A 26,879-nucleotide genomic window follows, 5' to 3' on the forward strand; every position below is an offset into this window, starting at 1 on the left:
ATGTCCTGGCTGCTTTCTTCTGCCATGTTTGGCTACCATGATGTTCTGCTTCACCTTGGGCCCAGAGCGATAGAGTAGGCCATCTATGGACTGAGACCTCTGAAACAGCCAAAATAAGATTTTCCTCCACAGTGATCTTGTCAGATCTTTTGGCCACACTGATGAAAAAGTTGGCTAAAAGAATTGTGTTGTGGGCTGGGGCTGTAGCTCACTGGTAGAGCACTTGCCTAGGATGTGTGAGGCACTGGGTTCGATCCTCAGTATCACATAAAAATAAGTAAATAAAATGAAATTATTATTACCAAAATCATGTTATATAGCAGCATGGAAATTTAGATTGTAGAAGGAATTGCTAATCAGATTGTTACTAATCTGATTGTTTTAAGATAGGGAGATTGATCCATATAATCACGTGGTTCCTTTGAATGTGGAAGAGGGAAGCCAAAGAATTAGTGTCAGGGTGATGTATTGTAAGAAGACTGCACCAGCAGTTCCTGGCTTTGAACATAGAGAATGAGACCCTGAGCCAAGAGGGCAGCCTCTGGGATTAGAAAAGGCAAGAAAAGAGTCTTCTTCCTTAGATCCTGAAGAAAGGAACATAGCCCTGTTGACACCTTGATTTGAGCTTACTAAAATGTAGGACTGGGGTCTATGTAGGACCCATAGCTGTAAGTTTTAAGCTACCTTGTTTGTGGTAATTTGCAGCAACAGTAGGTAGGAAAGTAATTTGCATAGTGATGGCTTGGAAATTCCATTCCTCCAGATGGACTTAACAGAAATGTACTGAACATACATTTCAACAGAAGAGATATAGTAGAATGTTCAAGTAGTGCTATTTATAATACCCCTAACCTGGAAATTACTCAAACATCCATTAGATACATGGACAAATTTGTTTTACACACTCTACAGTAGTTTGCAACAGTAAGAATGGACTGTCTACATGTACATGCAACTGTATGAATTATTGCCACAAACGTGATGTTAACAAAGGAGATCAGACATAAAATTCAGTGAATACTGAGAATTACAATTTACATAGCATATAAAAAGAGGAGGAAGTAATGTATTGTATTAGAAGTTTCAAAGATGATCCTTGATGGAGAAGATACACTCACAATGTTCTATTTCTGGATTTGGTTGCTAGTTACATGCATTTATGCCTAGAAATTTATGAAGCTGCACACTAATCTTTTCTTGCATGCATGTTATATTTCAGTTAAAGAAAGAACACATTCTACAAATTATGTCATTTTCTTCAAGAGCCCCACAGTCTGTTCAGTGTGGACCAGATTTCTTGAGGATGTGATTTAACTTGTTCTCATTTCCAGTAACCTGGAATCAGATCTAAAACTTGTTATTAGTTGACTTTTTTTTTCACTATTCCAGCCAGTTTTCTTTCCGGTCCTCCTATCAGATTGGAGAAAGTTTTGGTAGTACTAGTTGTTGTTTACCTAGTGAAAATTCTAATTAATAGAACTCACAAATATCTGATGCTGTACTTGAAGTATTCAGCAGAGACATGCTTTAGTACCAAAATGATTTGATTTTATTTCTCTAAGTAAGAGGGTTGCATGTCATTTAGTGTAATATGTTGTATTAGGCAGCAGTGTCAGTTGTCATGATTCAGGTGCTAGTGTATTAAAGATATTTCTGGAAGGTGTATATTTTGGTGTATATTTATTTGAACAGTGATTAGTGTTGTGACACTAGTGAACATTTAATTTTGCAAGGCTTTAGAGTGGCCTTTGTTGGAAAAAAGATTGTAATGAATATGGCCTGTCTTTCTCAATAAGATATGAAGTGATCTGTTGTTTAAACCCTAGATTCTGGTTTTAGCTCTCATCTATCTGCATACTTAATCTGACAATCAAAAACATGTGTAAAAAGTGCCTCTTTTGCATTAAGCACAGGCTTCGCCTCCAGGCTGTAGTCAGAGGCAGCATTACCATCTTTGCAGTAGTGGAGTCCTTACTTACTTAAGGTGAAACTTTTGGATTTAGGAAAATTCTAGTTTTGCTTTTACTGGCCCTGTCATCTTGGGCTAGGTCAGTCTAAAAGGGTTTTTGTGAGGCTGTCACTTGGCACATGGGAATAACTGATGCAGGGATGAAACTAGTTATGATTTGTTAAGTATCCCAGTTGTTTCTTGTGTTTCTGATTAAGTGGTTAATTTTGAGTCATTTCTTATATCTGTAAAACATTGGTCCTACAACTTTCCATGAATACCCAAATACTTGGATGCCCACTCTTTACATGAGATCCTCTTATGAACTATATTTCATCTCTAGATTACTGCATGGTTTGGATCTTGAATATCCCCTAAAAGCTCATGTAGTGTAGGCAGATCTCCATTTAGGATGTTCAGAGGTGGAGCTTTTAAGAAATGATTGGGCCCTGAGGACTCTAACCTTATCAGAGGATTAAGAAATTGAATGGATTCCTGGGAGGTGGTAAAAACTGTAGGTAGGTGGGGATATGGCCAGAGGAAGTAAGTCACTAGGGATGTGCCCTTGGGTATTGTATCTTGTTCCTGTCCCTTCCCTCTCTGTCTCCCTTCCCTTCTCTCCCCCATCTCTCTTCTCTCTCCTTCCTGGCTCTTCCTGGCTGCCATGAACTAAGTAGCTTTCCTCTGCCACACTCTTCTGTTCTGTCTTTTTTTTTTTTTTTTTTTTTTAAAGAGAGAGAGAGAGAGAGAGAGAGAGAGAGAGAGAGAGAGAGAGAGAGAGAGAGAGAGAGAATTTTAATATTTATTTTTTAGTTTTCGGCGGACACAGCATCTTTGTTGGTATGTGGTGCTGAGGATCGAACCCGGGCCGCACGCATGCGAGGCGAGCGCGCTACCGCTTGAGCCACATCCCCAGCCCCTCTGTTCTGTCTTAATGTTCTGTTTTACCCCAGCCCCTTAGCAATGGAATCAGCCAACCATAGTGACAAAAGAACTGACATAATTGCTTATAATACCTCATACAATGTCTTACTGTATTCATGTGGATTCATAGTAGAACACAGCATGTGGAAAATCCAAAATTTGATTTTTGGAACTTTCTGAAATTTTTTATCCCAAATATTTATGATCTCTGATTATTTGAATCCATCCATGGTTGACTCATGGATGCAGAACCAATGAATGTATAATTTTATTACTTGATGATAATATTTCATGACAAATGAAGCCTTTAAAGAAGTAAATATGAAAACATAGAAAATTTCCAGCTACTATTTACTGTAAATATTTTTAAAGTGCAATGAAGCATAGAAATTTAAAAAGTGAACAACTATGTTCTCCATCCAGATTTCCATGTGCTTCCTCTGTAAGGTGGTTGGATTAGCTCACACTTCCTCAGCAATCTGCAAGTGTTCCTGTTGCTTCACATTTTCTCCAACACTTGATGAGCCTTCATGTTTGCAGTCACATTCATAGGAGTAAGAGGATATATTCTTTAAAATATACTTTTCCTGATTTCTAGTGATAGTTTCTTTTCATATGTTTATTATTTCTGTTTATTCTGAGCATTGTTTGTATTGCTTTACAATTATTTTACTCTGCATATAACCAAAGATGTATTATATATATATATATATATATATATATATATATATATATATATATATATATATATATTATACTGAAGTTAAGTTGAATAAATTACTGAGTAGTAGTAATTTGATGCATATGTAATGATTAATGTGGTATCTGTTCTATAAGAAACAATATTGTCAATAATAACATTAATAATGATAGCTATCAGTGGAGGATTACTTCAAACGGTATTTGAGCAACAATTCAAAACTTATTTTTATTTTTTTCTTCCCTTGATCAACACTTGAAGCTAGTTATTTCCTTCAAGGAAACAAGTCCTTTTAAAAAGAATTGTTATTTAGAAGTCAAGATCTGCTGTAGGTGTGGTTGGTGAGCTCAATGCAATTGAGGCATCGCTTCTCCTTCAATGTAGAGGTGGGAGTATGTGTTCACTTACCCCAGCACACTTCAACTCCCTATCACACTCTCCCCCTTACCAGCAAATCCCTCCACCTCATCTTGATTGGACTCTGGCATCATTACTTGGACTGTATGGATCTTTCCACCCTGGTGGAGATACCAACACGCTCTCTCCACCCACAAGCTTTAGGATAAAGTTGCTCAGGAAAGGAAGGGAAGGCAAAGGGGAAGGATTGAGCAGGAGGAGGTAGAAGAGAAGAGCTGGCATTCATTGTCACTGTGTTCCACTCTTTCATCTTCATTATATGTATTAAGTCTCACAAACTACCAAGAGAAAATTCAGTTAAATAATTGAAAGGTTATTTGTAAGTGTCCAGTTTGATCCACTTTATAAGTTGGATAACAGTCACTCTAGCAAGGATGCAGACAATTGGAGACAGTTTCTGTTGTGATATTATGATGATTGGTGAGATTCATGTGTGATGGGAAAGAAAGCAATAGAGGGAAATTCTAAATTTTTCTTTGACCTGAGGATATGACTAAAAGACTTGTGACAGAATCATGTATTCTTATATTTGTTTTTCTCTAATAATTTATAATACCTCCTCTGATAACCATGTTTTCCTATATGTCTTTTTGTTTCAGGGCCTTCTCACCTATTTAATTGATTTGTTTGCCTATCTCTGCCCAAATACCACAGTGTCTTAATAATTGTGCTTTATAAGGATGAATGATGATATAAATATTTTCACGTAGATGTTCTTATCTACTTTTTATCTTTTATTTCTCCATTTAAAGAAAAGCTTGATAAATTCCCTGAAAATTGGTACTAGGGTTTTAATTGGAATTATATTGATTTATAAGTTAATTTTAGCATGACTGTGGTATTTACAACATTTGACAAATCTCTTTTGTCTCATTTAAACATTTTGAATTCTTTTTGCTTGTCATTCCATGAACTTTTCAGTCCATCTTCCAATTCACTTTTAATTGTTTGCTTATGTTCAGGCTCAGTCTATTCTCTCTCTTCAGAAAGTTTACTTTTCTTATATCAATGAGTACACTTTATTTTTATTTTTAAAAATGTTTATTTTTGTTTTAGTTGATGCATAATACTTGTATGTGTTTATGGGACACAGTAGGTCTATACAACATATATGGCAAGATCAGGATAATTGGATAATTGCAGTGATAACTATCACCGCAAATAGTTTTTGTGTTAGCAGTACTCAGAATCCTTTCTACTGGCTTTTCTGAAATATACATTAAATGTTGTCAACCAAAGTTACCCTACCATGTTGTAGCACATTAGATGTCATTCCTCCTTTCTAACTGTGTCCCTGTGAACCACCCTCTTTCCCACATCCTTTATAGCCTCTGGTAACCAACCACTATTCTACTCTTCTCTTCTATGAGATCAACATTTTTAGCTTACATATATAAGTGAGAACATGTGGTATTTGTCTTTCTATGCCTGATTTATGTCTCTTAACATAGTGTCCCCCAGTAACATCCATATTGCTGCAAATGATTTCAGTTTTTTGCATGGTTGAATAATGTTTTGTTGCATACATATACCACATTTTCTTTATCCTTTCATCTGTCAGTGGACACCTACTTTGATTCCGTATTTGGGAATACTGTCAGTAGTGCTGCAATAAATATGGAGTATAGGTATTTTTTTTTTTTACCATACTGATTTCCTTTCCTTTGGTGTATATCCACTAGTGGAATTGCTGGATCCATATGGTAGTTCTATTTGTAGTTTTCTGAGGAAGTTCAGTACTGATTCCCATAATGGCTTTCCTGATTTACATTTCCAACGTAGGAGACTTACCACTTTTCTGTATCTTTGCTAGCACTTTATTGTTTTATGTTACTTTTTTACAGTAGCCATTCTGTCTGGGGTGAGATGATATTTCATTGTGGCTCTTCATATACTTGTTGGCCATTTGTAAATCTGTTGAGAAATAATGGCTACATTTAAAAAGAGCTTCCTAGAGATAAAATCAAGAAATCTATGATTCACACATCCAAAATGTACAATGTATTGCTTTTTAGCATTTTTACAGACAGGGTTTCTTGATGATCTCCAAGTCTATTTTAGAGCATTTTATCCTTTCCAAAAACCAGCTAATGCCCATTAACAGTCTTCTTCTTTCTCCTTCACACCCAGAAATAGGGAACCTAGTGATCTTCTTTCTGCCTCTATAGATGTGCTAAATCTGGACATTTATATGATTCATGTAAATAGAATCATATACTATGTGGCCTTTTTGTGACTCTCTTCTTTCACTGTTTCTACTGTTCCCCATGTTGTAACATGTTTCAGTGCATCATTTCTTTGTATTTATGAATGATGTTCCATCTTACAAATTCGGTGTTATTTTCATTTTTTGACTATTATGAATAATGCTGCCAAAGTACAATTTTTGTGTAGACATGTGTTTTCATTTTTCTTGAGTGTATTTCTAGGAGTGAAATTAATGGATAATTTTGATTAATGTTTTGAGAAGTTGAAAAACTGATTTTGAAAGTAGCAGTGCTATTTTGTTTTCCACCAAAAATATACAAAGTTTCCAGCTTTTCCATATTCTTGTTATTCTCTGCCTTGTTGATTATAGGTGTCTTAATAGATGTTAAGTAGTATTTTTGTTAAATTTTTGATTTCTGTTTCCCTACTGATTAATGATATTGATCACTTTGTCATGTTCTTACTGGCTTTTGTACATCTCTTTCAGAATAATATATGTTCAAATCTTTTACCAATTTTGAGGGTTGTCTTTTTAAAAACTATAGGGTTATAATTGGTCTTTTTTATTATGCATGTGATCATTTAGATAAGTGATTCACAAATTATTTTTTTCTCATTCTCTGGGTTGTCCTTTCAGTTTCTTTAGTGTCAATTGCAGCACAAAAAAATTTAAATTTTGTTTTAGTCCATTTGACCTAATTTTTCTTTATTACTTGCATATCTAAGGAACTGTTACTTAATCGAAGGACATGAAGATTTATTCCTTTGTTTTCTTCAAGAGTTGTTCTATGGTTTTAGGTTAGGTCTATGATCTATTTTGAGTTAATTTTTGTATATGTTTGAGGTAGGAGTCCAACTTCATTCTTTTGCATATGGATGTCCATTTGTCCTGGCACATTTGTTGAACAGATTATTCCTTTCCCACGAGTAGATTTAGCACCATTGTCAAAAATCAGCTGACCATAAATTTAAGAGTTTATTTTAGAATCTCTGTCTATTTGGTCTATGTGTCTATCCTTATGCCACTACCAGCTGCCTTGACTTCTCTAGCTTTATGTAAGTTGAGAAATCATAAAACATGAATCTACCAATTTTATTCTTTTTTATAGAGGTTATACAAAAAACCAAAGAGAAATCCTTGAAATGAAAGAAATAATAAACCAAATTAAAATCTCAAATGACAGTATCACAAGCAGAGTAGACCACTAAGAAGATAGGACATCAGACAACGAGGACAAAGTATATCATCTTGAATAGAACATAGACAGCACAGTGAAAATGATAAGAATCCACAAGCAGAGTATCCGAGAAATATGGGATAGCCTATAAAGACCAAATTTAAGAGTTATTGGGATAGAGGAAGGCATAGAGGTCCAAACCAAAGGAATGAGCAATCTGTTCAATGAAATAATATCAGAAAACTTTCCAGACATGAAGAATGAAATGGAAATCCAAATCCAAGAATCCTATAGGACAACGAATGTGCAAAATCACAAGAGATCCACACCAAGACACATTATAATGAAAATGCTCAACATAAAGAAGAAGGAGAGAATTTTAAAAGCCACAAGAGAAAGGAATCAGATTACTTATAGGGGTAAACCAATTAGGATGACAGCAAATTTTTCAACCCAGTCCCTGAAACCTAGAAGATCCAGGAACAACATATTTCAAACTCTGAAAGTTAATGGGTTCCAACCAAGAATCTTGTATCCAGCAAAACTAAGCTTCAGACTCTTGAAGAGGAAATGAAACACAAGAATGAAAACCAGCAGAGCGAGATAGTACACTAAAAGAAAACTAACCAAAGAGGAAAACCAAGTCAAGTTAAATAACAGAAATAAACAAATATGGCTGGAAATACAAACCGTGTCTCAATAGTGACCCTAAATGTTAATTACTTCAACTCACCAATCAAAAGACATAGGCTAGCAGATTGAATTAAAAAGATGCTGCCTACAGGAGACGCATTTGATAGAAAAAGACATACACAGACTGAAGGTGAAAGGTTGGGAAAAATCATACCACTCACATGGACTGTGGAAGCAGGCAGGGGTCTCCATACTCATATCAAATAAAGCCAAAGTTAATTAAAAGGGATAAAGATGGACACTATATACTACTCAAGGGAACCATACACCAGTAAGACATAACAATCATAAATATATATGCCCCAAACAATGGTGCAGCTATATTCATAAAACAAATTCTTCTCAAGTTCAAGAGTCAAATTGACCACAACATAATAATCTTGGGTGACTTTAACACACCTCTCTCACCAGTAGGCAGATCTTCCAAGTAAAAGTTGAATAAAGAAATTATAGAGCTCAATATCACAATTAATAACTTAGACTTAACTGACATATATAGAGTATATCAACCAGCATCAAGCAGATACATGTTCTTCTCAGTAGCACATGGATCCTTCTCAAAAATAGGCCATGTACTATACCACAGGGCAACTCTTAGCAAATACAAAGGAGTAGAGATACTACCATGCATTTTATCAGATCATAATGGAATGAAATTGGAAATCAATGACAACATAAAGAATAAAAATTTCTGCATCACATAGAGACTGAACAATATGCTACTGAATGAACAATGGGTTACAGAAGACATCAAGGAGGAGATTAAAAATTTTTAGAGATAAATGAAAACACAGACACAACATATTGAAATCTCTGGGACACTAAAGCAGTACTAAGAGGAAAATTCATTGTATGGAGTTAATCCCTTAAAAGAAGACAAAGTGAACAAGTAAATGACCTCACACTACATCTCAAAGCCCTAGAAAAAGAACAAATCAGTAGCAAAAGCAGTAAAAGGCAAGAAATAATTAAAATCAGAGCTGAAATCAATGAAATCGAAACAAAAGAAACAATTGAAAAAATTGACAAAACCAAAAGTTGTTTCTTTGAAAACATAAGATTGACAGACCCTTAGCCATGCTAATGAAGAGAAGAAGAGAGAGAACTCAAATTACCAGCATACATGATGAAAAAGGCAATATCACAACAGACACTACAGAAATATAGAAGATAATTAGAAATTATTTTGAAACCTTATACTCTAATAAAATAGAAGACAGTGAAGGCATTGATAAATTATTTTAGTCATATGATCTGCCCAGATTGAGTCGGGAAGATATACACATCTTAAACAGACCAATATTAAGTGAGGAAATAGAAGAAGCCATCAGAAGACTACCAGCCAAGAAAAGCCCAGGACCAGACAGATATATAGCCGAGTTCTACAAAACCTTTAAAGAAGAACTAATACCAATACTCTTCAATTTATTTCAGGAAATAGAAAAAGAGGGAGTACTTCCAAACTCATTCTATGAGGACAATATCACTCTGATTCCAAAACCAGACAAAGACACTTCAAAGAAAGAAAACTTCAGACCAATAACTCTAATGAACATAGATGCAAAAATCCTCAACAAAATTCTGGCAAATCAGATACAAAAACATATCAAAAAGATTGTGCACCATGATCAAGTGAGATTCATCCCCAGGATCCAAGGTTGATTCACCACATCAATGGACTTAAAGATAAGAATCATATGATCATCTTGATAGACACAGAAAAAGCATTTGACAAAATACAGCACCCCTTTATGTTCAAAACACTAGAAAAACTAGGAATAACTGCAACGTACTTTAACATCATAAAGGCTATCTATGCTAAGACTCAGGCCAACATAATTCTAAGCGGAGAAAAATTGAAGTCATTCCCTCTAAAATCTAGAACAAGACAGGGAAGACCTCTCTCACCACTTCTATTCAACATAGTTATTGAAACACTGGCCAGAGCAATTAGACAAAAAATTTTAAAGGAATAATTATAGGAAAAGAAGAACTTAAACTAGCACTATTTACTGACCATATGATTCTATACGTAGAAGACCCCAAAAAACTCCACCAGAAAGCTTCTAGAACTAGTAAATGAATTGAGCAAAGTGGTAGGATATAAAATCAACACCCATAATATTAGTGACAAATCCTCTGAGAAGGAAATGAGGAAAACTATCCCATTCACAATATCCTAAAAAAAAAAAGATATGTGAAAATGAACTTAACAAAAGAGGTGAAGGATCTATATAATGAAAACTACAGAACCCTACAGAGAGAAATCAAAGAAGACCTCAGAAGATGGAAAGATCTACCTTGCTCGTGGATAGGCAGAATTAATATTATCAAAATGCCCATACTACCAAAAGCACTATACAGATTTAATGCAATTCCAATCACAATCCAAGTGGAATTCCTTATAGAAATAGAAAAAGCAATCATTAAATTCATTTGAAAAAATAAGAGACCCAGAATAGCTAAAGCAATTCTAAGCAGGAAGACATAAACAGGTGGTATCGCTATACTAGATCTTAAACTATACTACAGAGCAATAGTAACAAAAACACCATGCTATTGGCACCAAAACAGGCCTGTAGACCAATGATACATAGTAGAGGACACGGAGACTAACCCACAAAACTACAATTATCTTATATTAGACAAAGGTGCCAAAAACATGCACTGGAGATAAGATAGCCTCTTCAACAAATGGTGCTGGGAAAACTGGGAATCTGTATGCAACGAAATATCCAACAAAATGAAATCAAACCCCTATCTCTCACCAGGCACAAAAGTTAACTAAAAATGGATCAAGGATCTAGGAATTAAACCAGAGACCCTGCATCTAATAGAAGAAAAAGTAGGCCCTAATCGTCATCATGTGGGATTAGGCCCCAACTTCTTATTAAGACACCTATAGCATAAGAATTAAAACCAAGAATCAACAAATGGGATGGATTCAAACTAAAGTTTTTTCTCAGCAAAAGAAATAATCTGTGAAGTGAATAGAAAGCCTACATTCTGGGAGCAAATTTTTATCCCTCACACATCAGATAGAGCACTAATCTCTAGGATATATAAAGAATTTAACAAGCTAAGCACACACACACACACACACACACACACACACACACACACTCCACCACCACCACCACCACCAACAACAACAACAAAAAATCCAAATAACCCAATCAATAAATGGGCCAACGACCTGAACAGACACTTCTCAGAAGTGGATATACAATCAATCAACAAATATATGAAAAAATGCTCATCATCTCTAGCAATCAGAGAAATGCAAATCAAAACTACTCTAAGATATTATCTCACTGCAGTCAAAATGGCAGTTATTATGAAGACAAACAACAACAAGTGTTGTCGAGGATGTGGGGGAAAAGGTACACTCATACATTGCTGGTGGGACTGCAAATTGGTGCAGCCAATTTGGAAAGCAGTATGGAGATTCCTTGGAAATCTGGGAATGGAACCACCATTTGATCAAGCTATTACTCTTATTGAACTATACCCATAGGACTTAAAAACAGCATACAACAGGGACACAGCCACATCAATGTTTATAGCAGCAAAATTTACAATAGCTAAACTGTTGAGCCAACCTATACGTCCGTCAGTGGATGATTGGATTAAAAAATGTGATATTTATACACGGTGGAATATTATTCAGCACTAAAAAAGAACAAAATTACGGCATTTGCAGGTAAATGGATGGCGTTGGAGAAGATAATGCTAATTGAAGTTAGCCAATCCCCAAAACACAAATGCTGAATATTTTCTCTGATATAAGGGGGGGTGACTCATAGTGGGGTAGGGAGGGAGAGCATGGGAGGATTAGATTAATTCTAGATAGGGAAGAGTGGTGGGAGGGAAAAGGAGGGGGAAAGGGATTAGCAATGATGGTGGAATGTGTTTGTCGTCATTATACAAAGTACATGTATGAAGATTTGATTTGGGGGCCAACATGCCTTATATTAAAACAGAGATACGAAAAATTGTGGTATATGTGTGTATTGAGAATTGTAATACAAAAAAGAGTACATGTATAATGGCATAAGTTGGTGTGAACATACTTTATATACAGAGATACGAAAAATTGTGCTCTATATGTGTAATAAGGATTGTAATGCATTCCACTGTTGTCATGTATTTTAAAAAAGTATGTTTTTACTATTCTGGAATACTTGCATTTCCATGTGAATTTTAGGATGATTTAATTAATTTCTGCAAGAAATCCATTGGGATTTTGTTAGTGATTGTGTTGAATCTTTTATCAATTTGGGGAAAAGTGTCATCTTAAAATTACTAAATCTTCCAATCAATGAACAAATAATGTTTATTTATTTTTATTTTTTATTTTTTTAGTTGTCAATGAACCTTTATTTTACAAGTAATGTTTTCTATTCGCTTACTTCTTTATTAATTTTGTTTTACATTGTTTTATAATTTTCAGTTTATAAGTCTTATATTTCTTTTAAAAAATTTGTTTATTCTAATCAGTTATACGTGACAGCAGAATGCTCTTTAATTCATTGTACACAAATGGAGTACAGATTTTCACTTCTCTGGTTGAACACAAAGAAAGGTCACACCATTCGTGCAATCATACCTGTACCAAGGGTAATGATGTCCATCTCATTCCACCATCTTTCCTATCCCCATGCCCGCTTCCCTCTTCTCCCTCCCCTTTGCCCGATCTGAAGTTCCTCCACTCAACACCTGCCCCCATTATGAATTAGGATCCTCTTATCAGGTTTTTTGGAATTGGCTTACTTCGTTTAGCATGATATTATCCAACTCCATCAATTTGCCAGCAAATACCATAATTTTATTTTCTTTTAATGCTGAGTAATATTCCATTGTGTATATATACCACAGTTTCTTTATCCATTAATCTTCTGAAAGGCATCTAGATTGGTTCCTCAGTTTGGCTATTGTGAATTGTGCTTCTATAAACATTGATATTGGCTGCATCACTACAGTATGCTGTTTTTAATTCCTTTGGGTATAGAACAAGGAGTGGGATAGCTAAGTCAAATGAGATGGTTCCATTCCAAGTTTTCCAGGGAATCTCCATACTATCTTTTCAGATTGGTTGCACCAGTTTGCAGCCCCACTAGCACATACATCCTTGACCATATTTATTGTTGCTTATATTCTTTATAACTGCCATTCTTCCTTGAGAGAGATGAAATCTTAGAGTAGTTTTGATTTGCATTTCTCTAATTACTAAAGATGTTGAACATTTTTTCATATATTTGTTGATCGAGTGTATATTATCTTCTGAGAAGTGTCTGTTCTGTTCCTTAGCCCATTTATTTTTGGGTTGTTTGATTCTTTTGGTATTAAGTTTTTTGAGTTCTTTATATATCCTGGAGATTAGTGCTCTATCTGATGTGCATGTGATAAAAATTTGCTGCAACACTATAGGCTGTCTCTTCACTTCATTGATTGTTTATTTTGCTGACAAGAAGATTTTTAGTTTGAATCCAGCCATTTATCAATTCTTAATTTTATTTCTTATGCTTTAGGAATCTTGTTAAGGAAGTTGGGGCCTAATCTGACATGAGGAAGATTTGGGCCTACTTTTTCTTCTATTATATGCAGGGTCTCTGGTCTAATTCCTAAGTCCTTGATCCACTTTGAGTTTTGTCCAGGGTGAGAGATAGGGGTTTAATTTCATTTTGCTACATATGGATTTCCATTTTTCCCAGCACCATTTGTTGAAGATGCTATCTTTTCTCCAATGTGTATTTTGGGTGCCTTTGTATAGTATGAGAAAACTGTATTTATGTGAGTTTGTCTTTGTGTCTTCTATTCTGTACCATTGATCTACATGTCTGTTTTGGTGCCAATACCATGCTGTTACTGTGGTTCTGTAATATAAAGTCTAGTATTGTGATGCCTAGTGCTTCACTTTTCTTGCTAAGGATTGCTGGGTCTCTTATTTTTCCAAATAAATTTTATGATTGCTTTTTTCTAGTTCTATGAAGAATATCATTGGGATTTTAATTGATATCAAATTAATTTGGTTAGTGCTTCTGATAGTGTGGTCATTTTGAAAACATTAATTCTGCCTAACCAGGAGCATGGGAGAGCTTCCCATCTCCTAAGTTCTTCTTCAGTTTCTTTCTTTACTATTCTGTAGTTTTCCTTGTAGAGGTCTTTCACCTCTTTTGTTAAGTTGATTCCCAAGTTTTTTTTTTTTTTTTGAGGCTATTGTGAATGGGGTGGTTTTCCTAATTTCTCTTTCAGAGGATTCATCAGTGATATATAGAAATGCATTTGATTTATGGGTATTGACCTGGTTGAAATTGATCTGTTTAAATGCTTACATTGTGTATTTTTCCTGATTCAGTTTGGGCAGATCATATGCCTCCAGAAATTTAAGAATCTCTGTCTCTGTCTTGAAATAATCTGTTGCTGTCTGTATTTGTTCTCTTATCTCTTAGTTGGAGTGATCAATTGTTGCCTCTATTTGATCTCTTATGTCATTATTTGCTTTGCAGATTATTTTAATTATGTGTATTTTGAACTTTAACATTTCATCTACCATGCTGTCAAAAAAAATTTCTATTATTGTATCACCTTGGCTAGTTTGGAGTACTTTCTTCCCTTGTCTTTTCTTGCTTTTCGTGTGTCTTTCCTTCAAGCAATGTGGAACCTAGGCATTAGTTTCTACCTGATAATCTTAAATTATTATATATATAAAATTATATATACATAATAGCTGCCATTCTGTGCCATTAAAGTGTCCCTGCAGGTTTCTGGTATCTCACCTTGGTGCTTCATTTATGTTTTTGAATACTCTAAACATTTATCTAAAATATTCATCATTGTTTTCTATTATTTAAGTTTCCTTAGGACTAAAATCTTTCCCTAATGCTTGATTTTTACAAATTTTCTTAGCGTCTTTTTTGTAATTTTTTTAATTTATACATGACAACAGAATGCATTGCAATTCTTATAACATATATAGAGCAAATTTTTCATATCTCTGGTTGTATACAATGTATATTCACACCAATTTGTGTCTTCATACATGTACTTTGGATAATGATGTCTATCATATTCTACCATCCTTGCTAAATCCCTGCCCCCTCCATTCCCCTCCAACCCCTCTGCCCTAACTAGAGTTCCTCTATTCATCCCATGCTCCCCCTCCCTATCCCACTATGAGTCAGCCTCCTTATATCAAAGAAAACATTCGGCATTTTCTTTTTTGGGATTGGCTAACTTCACTAACATTATCTTCACTAACTCCATCCATTTACCTGTAAATGCCATGATTTTATTCTCTTATATTGCTGAGTAATATTTCATTGTGTATATATGCCACATTTTTTTATCCATTCATCTATCAAAGGGCATCTAGGTTGGTTCCACAATTTAGCTATTGTGAATTGTGCTGCTATAAACATTGATGTGGCTGTGACCCTGTAGTATGCTGTTTTTAAGTCCTTTGGGTATAGACTGAGGAGAGGGATAGCTGGGTCAAATGGTGGTTCCATTCCCAGTTTTCCAAGAAATCTCCACACTGCTATCCATATTGGTTGGACCAATTTGCAGTCCCACCAGCAGAGTATGAGTGTACCTTTTTTTCCCACATTCTCGCCAGCACTTATTGTTGTTTGTATACATAATAGCTGCCATTCTGACTGGAGTGAGATGATATTTTAGGGTGGTTTTGATTTGCATTTCTCTAATTGCTAGAGATGATGAACATTTTTTCATGTATTTGTTGATTGATTGTATATCGTCTTCTGAGAAGTGTCTGTTCAGGTCCTTGGCCCATTTATTGATGGGGTTATTTGTTTTTTTTGGTGCTTAGATTTTTGAATTCTTTATATACCCTAGTGGTTAGTGCTCTAGCTGATGTGTGAGGGGTAAAGATTGGTTCCCAAGATGTAGGCTCTCTATTCACCCCACAGATTGTTTCTTTTGCTGGAAGAAACTTTTTAGCTTGAGTTCATCCCATTTATTGATTCTTGATTATAATTCTTGTGCCACAGAAGTCTTATTCAGGAAGTTGGAGCCTAATCCCACATGATGGAGATTAGGGCCTACTTTTTCTTCTATTAGACGAAGTGTCTCTGGTTGTATTCCTAAGTCCTTGATCCATTTTGAGTTGAGTTTTGTGCATGGTGAAAGATAGGGATTTCATTTCATTTTTTTTTTTTTTGCATATGGATTTCCAGTTTTCCCAGCACCATTTGTTGAAGAGGCTATCTTTTCTCCAGTGCATGTTCTTGGCACCTTTGTCTAATATAAGATAATTATAGTTTTGTAAGTTAGTCTCTGTGTCCTCTTTTTTGTACCATTGGTCTACCAATCTGTTTTGGTGCCAATACTATGCTGTTTTTGTTACTATAGCTCTGTAGTTTAGTTTAAAGTCTGGTATAGCAATGCTACCTGCTTCACTCTTCCTGCTAAGGATTGCTTTAGCTATTCAGGGTCTCTTATTTTTCCAGATGAATTTCATGATTACTTTTTCTATTTCTATGAGGAATGTCATTAGAATTTTGATCAGAATTGTATTAAATCTCTATAGTGCTTTTGGAAGTATGATCATTTTGATAACATTAATTCTGCCTATCTATGAGCAAGGTAGATCTTTCTATCTTCTAATGTCTTCTTTGATTTCTCTAGTTAGGGTTCTGTAATTTTCATTGTATAGATCATTCACCTCTTTTCTTGATTCCCAAGTATTTATTTATTTATTTATTGAGGCTATTGTAAATGGGGGTAGTTTTCTTCCTTTTGTTTCTGAGGATTTGTCACTGATATACAGAAATGCCTTTGATTTATGGGTGTTGATTTTTTTTATCCTGCTATTTTGATGAATTCATTTACTATTCTAGGAGTTTTCTGGTGGAACTTTTAGTGTGTTCTAGGTATAGAATCATATTGTCAGCAAATAGTGTCAATTTGAGTTCTTCTTTTCCTATGTGTATACCTTTAATTTCTTTTGTCTCTCTAATTGCTCTGGCCAGTGTTTCAAGAACTATGTTAAACAGAAGTGATAAAAGAGGGCATCCCTGTCTTGTTCCACCTTTTAGAGGGAATGCCTTCAATTTTTCTCCATTTAGAATGATGTTGGCCTGGGGCTTAGCATAGATAGCCTTTATGATGTTGAGATATGTTACTGTTATCCCTAGTTTTTCTAGTGTCTTGAACATGAAGTGGTGCTGCATTTTGTCAAATGCTTTTTCTTTGTCTATTGAGATGGTCATATGATTATTTAAGTATATTGATGTGAAGAATTACATTTATTGATTTCTGTATGTTTAACCAACCTTGCATCCCTGGGATGAATCCCACTTGATCATGGTGCACGATCTTTTTGATATGTTCTTGTATATGATTTGCCAGAATTTTATTGAGAATTTTTGCATCTGTGTTTATCAGAGATATTGGTCTGAAATTTTCTGTCTTTGATGTGTCTTTGCCTGCTTTTGGTATCAAGGTGATGCTAGTTTCATAGAATGAGTTTCAAAGTGCTGCCTCTTTTTCTATTTCCTGAAATAAATTGGAGAGAATTGGTATTAGTTCTTCTTTAAAGGTCTTGTAGAACTCGGCTGTGCATCCCTTTGGTCCTGGGCTTTTCTTGGTTGGCTTTTCTTGGTTGTATTAAATCTGTATAGTGCAGGTTTTTCTATTTCTATGGACTGCAGAAGCAAGCAGAGGCTGCTCTTTAGTCATTTGAAATTGATCTTTTAAAATTGTGTTTGTTTTCCTGATTCAATTTGGGCATATTATATGACTCTAGAAATTTGTAGATGCCTTCAATATTTTCTATTTTATAGGAGTTCAAGTTTTCAAAGTAATTTCTAATTATTTTCTGTATTTCTGTATGTCTGTTGTGATATTTCCTTTATTATCACGTGTGTTAGTGATTTGAATTTTTTCTCTCCTTCTCTTCATTAGCAAGGTTAAGGGTCTGTCAATTTTATTTATTTTTTCAAAGAACCAACTATTTGTTCTGTCAATTTTTTCAATTGTTTCTTTTGTTTCAATTTCATGGATTTCAGCTCTGATTTTAATTATTTCCTGTCTCCTACTGCTTTTGGTATTAATTTATTCTTTTTCTAGGGCTTTTAGATGTAGTGTTAAGTCATTTATTTGTTGAGTTTGTCTTCTTTTAAGGAATGAACTCCATGCAATGAAGTTTCCTCTTAGAACTGCTTTTATAGTGTCCCAGAGATTTCAACATGTTGCATCTGTGTTCTCATTCACCTCTAGACATTTTTAATCTCCTCCTCAGTGTCTTCTGTAACCCATTTTTCATTCAGTAACATATTATTTAGTCTCTAGGTGATGGAGTGGATTTTATTTCTTATTTTATCATTGATTTCTACTTTCATTCCGTTATGATCTGGTAGAATGCAGAATAGTATCTCTACTTTTGTATATTTGCTAAGAGTTGCTTTGTGGCATAGTATATGGTCTATTTTAGAGAAGGATCCATGTGCTGCTGAGAAGAAAATGTATTCTCTTGTTGAAGGATGAAATATTCTATATATGTCAGTTAAGTCTAAGTTATTGATTGTATTATTGAGTTCTGTAGTTTCTTTGTTCAGCTTTTGTTTGGAAATGTATCTAGTTAAAGTCCCCCATAATTATTGTGTTGTTGTCTATTTGACTCTTGAACTTGAGAAGAGTTTGTTTGATGAACACAGCTGCTCAGTTGTTTGGGGCATATATATTTATAATTGTTAAAGTCTTGTTGGTGTATGGTTCCCTTGAGCAGTATGTAGTGTCCTTATTTATACTTTTTGATTGACTTTAGTTTGAAGTCTACTTTATTTGATATGAGGATGGAAACCCTGCTCGCTTCTGCAGTCCATGTGAGTGGTATGATTTTTCCCAACCCTTAACCTTTAGTCTGTGAATGTCTTTTTCTATGAGTTGAGTCTCTTGGAGGCAGCATATTGTTGGGTCTTTTCTTTTTCATCCAATTTGCTAGTCTATGTCTTTTGATTGGTGAGTTTAGGCCATTAACATTCAGGGTTATTATTGAGACATGATTTGTATTCCCAGCCATTTTTGTTGATTTTTGGTATTTTAATGTGACTTTGTTTCTCCTCTGATTAGATTTTCCTTTAGTGTAATCCCTCTCTCTGCTGATTTTCATCATTGTTTTTCATTTCCTCTTCTTGGAATATTTTACTGAGGATGTTCTGTTGTATATTTTCCAGATTGTATACTTTGTCTTCATTATCTGACATTCTTTTTTTTTCTTTTTTCCTTTTTTTTATTGGTTGTTCACAACATTACAAAGCTCTTGACATATCATATTTCATACATTAGGTTGAAGTGGGTTATGAACTCCCAATTTTACCCCAAATGCAGATTGCAGAATCACGTGGGTTACACATCCACAATTTTACATAATGCCCTATTAGTAACTGTTGTGATCTAGTCTGTTGGTTATGCTTTATATTGAGTTTTTTATTTGATTCACTGTATTTTTCATTTCAAGTATTTTTTTTTTCTTTCAGAGTCTCTCTCTCTTGAAGTGTTCTTTTGCTACCTATATTTGCTCTCTTATCTCATAGTTGGAGTGATGAATTTTTGCTTGTATTTGCTCATTTAGGTCATTCTTTAATTCACAGATCATTTTAATTATGAACCTTCTGACCTTCTTCTCTGACTTTTAATCAACTTCACTGTCTATAGGTTCTATTACTATAGTGTCCTGGTTTGTTTGGGTCACTTTCCTCCCTTGTTTTTTCATGTTGTATATGTGTCTTCCTTTCTTGCAGTGTGGATCTAAGATATTACAGTTTCTTCCCTATATTCTTCTAGTACCCATGTAGATTGTCTGTACCCCACCTTGATTGTGGGCTTCCAGACCCTGATGGTGTCCCTCAAAGAAGGCTACTGCATCTTTGTCTGGATCCTGCACAAGTTGGAGTGGATGGATCTGGGCCTCTGGGCTTGACCTTTTGCAGTAGTCTGCTGGCAGGAAAGGATAGTCCTGTGCCAAAGGCTAGGCTGTGGCAGTGCCTGCACCCCCAGGGGAGGGGTAAACCGGGCCTACTGAGATCCTGGATCCTATATGTACTGTTGTGAGCTGTCTCTTAGCATCTGGTTTATATAATTTAATATTTTGGTTTGTGAGTACACTTGGAATGGAAGTTTGTGTTCTTTCAGTGTGCATGTGCCCACTTTGCCCTGGCCTTTTGAGTTTTTTTGATTAGTTTCACTGGTTGCTGGAGACTACTTCCTGTCAAGAGTTTATGTTTATGTCTTTCTACCTTCTTAGACTCATAGATATAGCCAATAGCTCCATGCATTTTTGTGGCAGTTTATATGACTTCCAGTGGTCATCTGAGGATCCTCCTTCCACCTCTTGGCTTTAAGGGGCAATACTGACTCCACACTCCATCCTGTATTGACCACTTTGGTTCTCATTCCTCATGGATGCTAAATTCTTAACTTCCTTTGCCTCTTTCTTGCTCTGGAAACCTCTGGACTCAGGGTCTTAGCCTCACTTACCACTCTGTTTCTGCTTTGCTGTACAGAGAGTGTACAGAGAGTGTTCTTTGGTGCTTATACTTTAATTTTGCTCTTTGTTTAGAGCAAATTAATGCTGATGTTACTGTCTCCAAACTAGGAAGCACTACGAAAGATGTGTGTGTGTGTGTATGAGAGAGAGAGAGAGAGAGAGAGAGAGAGAGAGAGAGAGATAGAGATAGATAGATTATGTTTCTCATAATCTGAGTTTTACAGAAGTTCTACTGGTGACAGAAAGGACTGGATTTAAAGGTGTATCTAGGTAAGTAACTTTCAGAACATTCTCAGTTTCACACAATCCTGTGTAATACCCTTGGACCCTGAATTTTGGGACTTCCTGTGTCATTCTCATAAGATGTTATGAGTGCACACCTAACATAGGATTAACTATTGATTTTTAAAGATTTAAACATAGATAATAAAGGCAAAAAAAGTAGTTACAAGAGTAAGGGGCTAACTTGATGTAACCAGAGCAGCTATGCCGATGAGCGGTGTGCGAAGGTTAAGGGTCTCACAGGAAGTTTAGTGTCAGTTTCTGATTTACATTCTTACATACACCAGGAGTTTGGCAAGTTTACTGAATGCCATAGTTTCAGATAACTAAATTTACACTACAGTTCTAAAAGCTATTGCATCATATATTGTTTATAGAGGTACTCTGGTTATACTACCTGGTACTTGCCTGTTGTGAAACCTTGACAAGTTACTTAATTCCTCTGTGTTTCCTTGGCCCCAGAATAGGTGTGATTATGGTTGTGGGTTGTCCTGTGTGTTAATTGCAAATGTATATTACAGAACTGGTAGCTGTGCCTGGTAAGTATACTCAAGTAATGTTAGCTGTCATTATCAATACCATGAAGAGGAATCAGTAATTCCTACATAACTTGTCAACATGCATTCAGTTTGTAATAATCTATTAATTTATTCAAACATCAACCACTTGGTATTATTAATATTGAGTATCAACTAGACAAATGAATTTTAGTCTGGTAACATCTTTGAAATAGTGGGAAATCAATATAATTAACCAGCTATTTCTGTTCAATGTTTTGTTGTTAAATTCATTTAAAATTTATGTAGCTCCCTTTCTAGGATGTCTGATAAAGCATCCTTACTATATCATGAAGCCTCTGTGCTTGTGTTGGTGATAACATATTATCAATAAATATTTTTGAAAAAATTATCAGTTTGCATCTGGATGTCAGCACATAGTGAATTATTTTTCTTATTTATAGATTCCTTTAATATGAAGAATTGAAAATGTCCATATGCCTTCTAAATAAAAATATGTCTTCACTGGGAGTGTCAGGAAGACATGTATTTGACAATGTGCAGATGGAGAGTTCCACTGTAACGGGAAGTCAAACTGATTAAGATGATTAACTTGAAAAGTCAGCACTGTTTCCAAATTTTGTTCAGAAATACAAATAATTTATGTATACTCATCTGTCTCATTTTTAAAAAATATGAAACATTATTTAGAATATTCTCTAATTATGCTCATTTAAAAATCATCTGATCTATTGTAGTTAATGCCTGGGTGTTCTTTCAAAGCCAAAACCCACTGGGCAAAGCTTTACTCAGTCATTGTTTGCCTTTTTCTCTGTCTAATATGCTTCATTAGTGTGTTTTATAAATTGACATTAATTTTCTTGATTCTAAAGTCTTTATCTATCTTTAAACCCATCAAGGAGGCATGTGGCTGGTACAATCCTTAGGGTCCCATATATTATTGGATACGAACAATAATCCATGTCTTCCAATGATACTCTGCCAAGGATATTAAGTTAAGTTTCTATCAAAAGACATATTCCATTTTGTTGATTAGAATACATTCTGAGATGACCATCTCAGAATTAAATCTCAAAGCCCTAGAAATAGAAACAAAAGAAACAGTTAAAAAAATTGATCAAAGGAATGTTGGTGCTTTGAAAAAAATAAATAAAATTGATAAACCCTTAGTCACACTAACAAAAAGAAGGAGAGAGAAAACTCAGATTTCTAAAATTCATGATGTAAAAGGAAATATCATGATGGACACTACTGAAATACAGAAGATAATTAGAAACTATTTTGAAAATTTATACTCCAATAAAATAAAAAATCTCAAAGACATTGACAAATTTTTAGAAACACGTGATATACCTAGACTGAATTAGGAGGACATACACAATTTAAACAGATCAATTTCAAGCAAGATGCCATCAAAACCTGCCAACCAAGAAAAGCCTGAGACCAGAAGAATTCTCAGCCGAATTCTACAAGACTTTAAAAGAAGAAATAATATCAATACTCCTCATATTATTTCATGAAATATAAAAGGAGGGAACTCTTTCAAACTCATTCTATGAGACTTGCATCATCTTGATACCAAAACCAGGCAAAGACATGTCAAGGAAAGAAAACTTCAGAACAATATCTCTGATGAACATAGATGCAAAAATTCTCAGTAAAATTCTGGCAAATCACATACAAGAACATATCAAAAAGATCATGCACCATGATCAAGTGGGGTTCAACCAGGGATGCAAGGTGGGTTCAACCCAGGGATGCAAGGTTGGTTCAACATATAGAAATCAACAAATGTAATACATCACATCAATAGACATAAAGACAAGAATCATATGATTATCTCAATAGATGCTGAAAAAGCACTTGACAAAATACAGCACCTCTTCATGTTCAAAACACTAGAAAAACTAGGAATAGTAGGAACATTCTTCAACATTGCAAAATCTATCTACGCTAATCCCAAGGCCAACATCATTCTAAATAGAGAAAAATTAGAAGCATTCCCTCTAAAAACTGGAACAAAACAGGGATACCCTCTTTCACCACTTCGATTCAACATGTTCCTTGAAACTCTAGCCAGAGCAATCCAGCAAAAGAAATTAAAGGGATTCATATAGGAGAAGAAGACTCAAAACTATCACTATTTGAGACGACATGATTCTGTATTTTGAAGATCCAAAAAATTCCACCAGATTTAATAAATGAATTCAGCAAAGTAGCGGGATATAAAATCAATACTCATAAATCAGAAGCATTTCTATACATCAGTGATGAATCCACTGAAAGAGAAATTAAGAAAAGTACCCCATTCAAAATAGCCTCAAAAAAGATAAAATACTTGGGAATCAATCTAACAAAAGAGGTGAAAGACCTCTACAAGGAAAACTACAGAACAGTAAAGAAAGATATTTAAGAAGACCTTAGGAAATAGAAAGATCTCCATGCTCCTGGTTAGGCAGAATTAATATTGTCAAAATGGCCACACTATCAGAAGTGCTATACAGATTTAATTGTATTACTAATTAAAATTCCAATGACATTCTTCAAAGGACTAGAAAAAATCAATCATGAAATTTATTTGGAAAAATAAGAGACACAGAATAGCCAAAGCAATCCTTAACAAGAAAAGTGAAGCAGGAGGCATCACCATATTCTTCCGAGCCATAGTAACAAAAACGACATGGTATTGGCACCAAAATAGACATGTAGACCAGTGGTACAAAATAGAAGACATAGAGACAAACCCACATAAATACAGTTACCTCATACTAGACAAAGGCACCAAAAACATACATTGGAGAAAAGATAGCCTCTTCAACAAATGGTGCTGGGAAAACTGGAAATCCATATGTAGCAAAATGAAATTAAATCCCTATCTCCCATCATGCACAAAACTCAAAGTGGATCAAGAACCTAGGAATTAGACCAGAGACCCTGCACCTAATAGAAGAAAAAGTAGGCCCAAATCTTCCTCATGTCAGATTAGGCCTCAATTTCCTTAACAAGTTGCCTAAAGTGCAAGAAAGAAAATTAAGAATTAATAAATTGGATTAATTCAAACTAAAAATTTTCTTCTGAGCAAAAGAAACAATTGATGATGTAAAGAGAGAGCTTACAGAGTTGGAGAATATCTTTACCACATACACATCAGATAGAGCACTAATCTCCAGGATATATATAAAGAACTTAAAAAACTCAACACCAAAAAACCCCAAATAACCCCAAAACAAATGACTAAGGAACTGAACAGACAATTCTCAGAAGAAGAAATACAATTGATCAACAAATATATGAAAAAATATCTCTAGTAATTAGAAAAATGGAAATCAGAACTACTCTAAGATTTCATTTAACTCCAGTAAGAATTGCAGTTATCAAGAATAAAAGCAACAATAAGTGTTGGTGAGGGTGTGGGGGAGAAGGTACACTCATACATCACTGGTGGGACTGCAAATTGGTGCAAGCACTCTGGAAAGCAGTATGGAGATTCCTTAAGAAAACTTGAAATGGAACCCCCTCATTTGACCCAGCTATTCCACTCCTTGTTCTATACTTAAAGGACTTAAAAACAGCATACTAAAGTGATGCAGCGACACCAGTGTTTATAGTAGCACAATTCACAATAGTTAAACTGTGGAACCTATCTAGATGCCCATCAATAGATATAAAGAAACTGCGATCTATATACATAATGGAATATTGCTCAGCATTAAAAGAGAATAAAATTATGGCATTTGCTGGTAAATGGATGGAATAAGCCAATCCCAAAACAGTAAAGGCAGAATGTTTTCTCTGATTAGTGGATGCTGATCCTTAATGCTGGGTGCATGGGAAGAATGGAGGAACTTTGAATTGGCCAAGGGGGGAGGTTCCCGTGGGGAGAGGGAATGGGGCTAGGAAAGATGGTGGAACGAGATGGACATCATTACCCTAGATAATGATGATTGCACAAATGGTGTGACTCTACATCATGTGCAACCAGAGAATCAAAAAGTTGTTCTCCATTTGTGTACATTGAATTGAAATGCATTCTGCTATCATGTATAACTAAGTAGAATAAATTTATAAAAAAGAATACATTCTGTGGATTGTTATCCTAAGGGTTTATAGCAAACCTCTGTGTAAGTTTTTTTTTTTTGTTTCAGACTATTTGCCAATGTATCATTCATCTCCTTTGTTTGATTTTGATTTGCATTTTGTATTTGATTCTTTTATTGTTTAGCAACAATATGTTATATGGATTGTTAGGCACTTTTATGTTTTTGGTTTATTATTTCTAAATCTAATGGGAATTCTGTTGTTACCAAATTGTATTTTGAAACTACTTCTTGGTATAATAGTAGTTTTTTTTTCTGATATATGATAAATTCAGGCTTACTTATATTAAACAAACCAGGGTTATTGAGATAATTACTTGGTATTAGCAAGGCAGATCACCTTGAATGTGAGGAGAAAAACATCAGTAGACATTATTTCTTTTTAACAAGCTATGGGGTGTTATTTATTGTGAAATTCAAGCCAGGCTGGGCTAGGCTTGTGTATCCTCATGCAAGAATACTTTACTAAAGGCACCAAGCCTAAGCTGTTGATTTGTGTAGACGTCCACAGTATTACTGGTTGCCAGACATGAGGGATATTTATAATTTAAGGCTTGTTAAATTAAAAAAAATATATATATATACATTGTTAGAATCATTCAAAATGAATGGGTTTTAAATGTCAGTACTCATAGTACTACTCATTGGTTCTCCAAAATGGTCAGCCTGCTTTATAAAAATCTTATTCCAATAACTATTCAAAGAACTTGGACAACTCTTTAGTAATATTGTGAAGAGCAGTCATTATAAATCAAATTGGTAGCTTTTTTATCTTTTTTATCTGTTTCAGATTGCTGTGCTATGCTTTGCATGACTAAGACGTCTTACCATTCCTGAAGGACAGACTATGTGAGTACAGAGACTCTACAGATTGCAGTGAATCCTTACTGATCATCAGCAAAACAAACAAACAAACAAACAAACCGAAAAACCCAATATGACCCCCCTCCAAAACTCTTATCACAGATAAAACCCAAGGCATTAATATCTAGTTTCTTTGTTATATTTATTCTAGATGAGATAGGAAACCCATCTCTGTCACATGATTTTATTATTATAAAACAAATAATGAATTTTTTGTCAGCTCATAATCAGGTTACTTATAATAACTAATTATAAGAAGTAATTGGAAATATGTGTATTAGTCAGTTTTTGTTACTATAACAAAATACCTGAAAAAGTGTATTTATTTTTTAAAAGAGGTTTATTTAGCTCATAGTTTTGGAGGTTCAAGGGCATGATGACTGCATCACCTTGGTTCTGTTGAAGACCTCATGGCAGATGGAATCACAATTGTGGGAATACACATGTGAGGGAAGAGACTTAAGTCCAGAAGCTGGAATGGCCAGGCTTCTTTTCTTTTCTTTTCTTTTTTTTTTTTTTTTTTTTTTTTGTACTGGGAA

At 34.7% G+C, this 26,879-nt stretch overlaps 1 protein-coding gene across 1 annotated transcript in view; it reads left to right on the forward strand.

Annotated features, from left to right (window-relative positions):
- L3MBTL4 (L3MBTL histone methyl-lysine binding protein 4) overlaps positions 1 to 26,879 on the forward strand; it is a 450,379-nt gene that overhangs the window by 77,860 nt on the left and 345,640 nt on the right. The window contains exon 3 of the mRNA XM_081263742.1: positions 26,267 to 26,325. The gene's annotated coding sequence lies outside the window, so the exon portion shown is untranslated. The remainder of the gene's footprint in view (positions 1 to 26,266; positions 26,326 to 26,879) is intronic.

The sequence above is a fragment of the Spermophilus citellus genome (genome assembly GCF_964194105.1).
Source record: "Spermophilus citellus genome assembly, chromosome: 12".
NCBI lineage: Eukaryota > Metazoa > Chordata > Mammalia > Rodentia > Sciuridae > Spermophilus > Spermophilus citellus.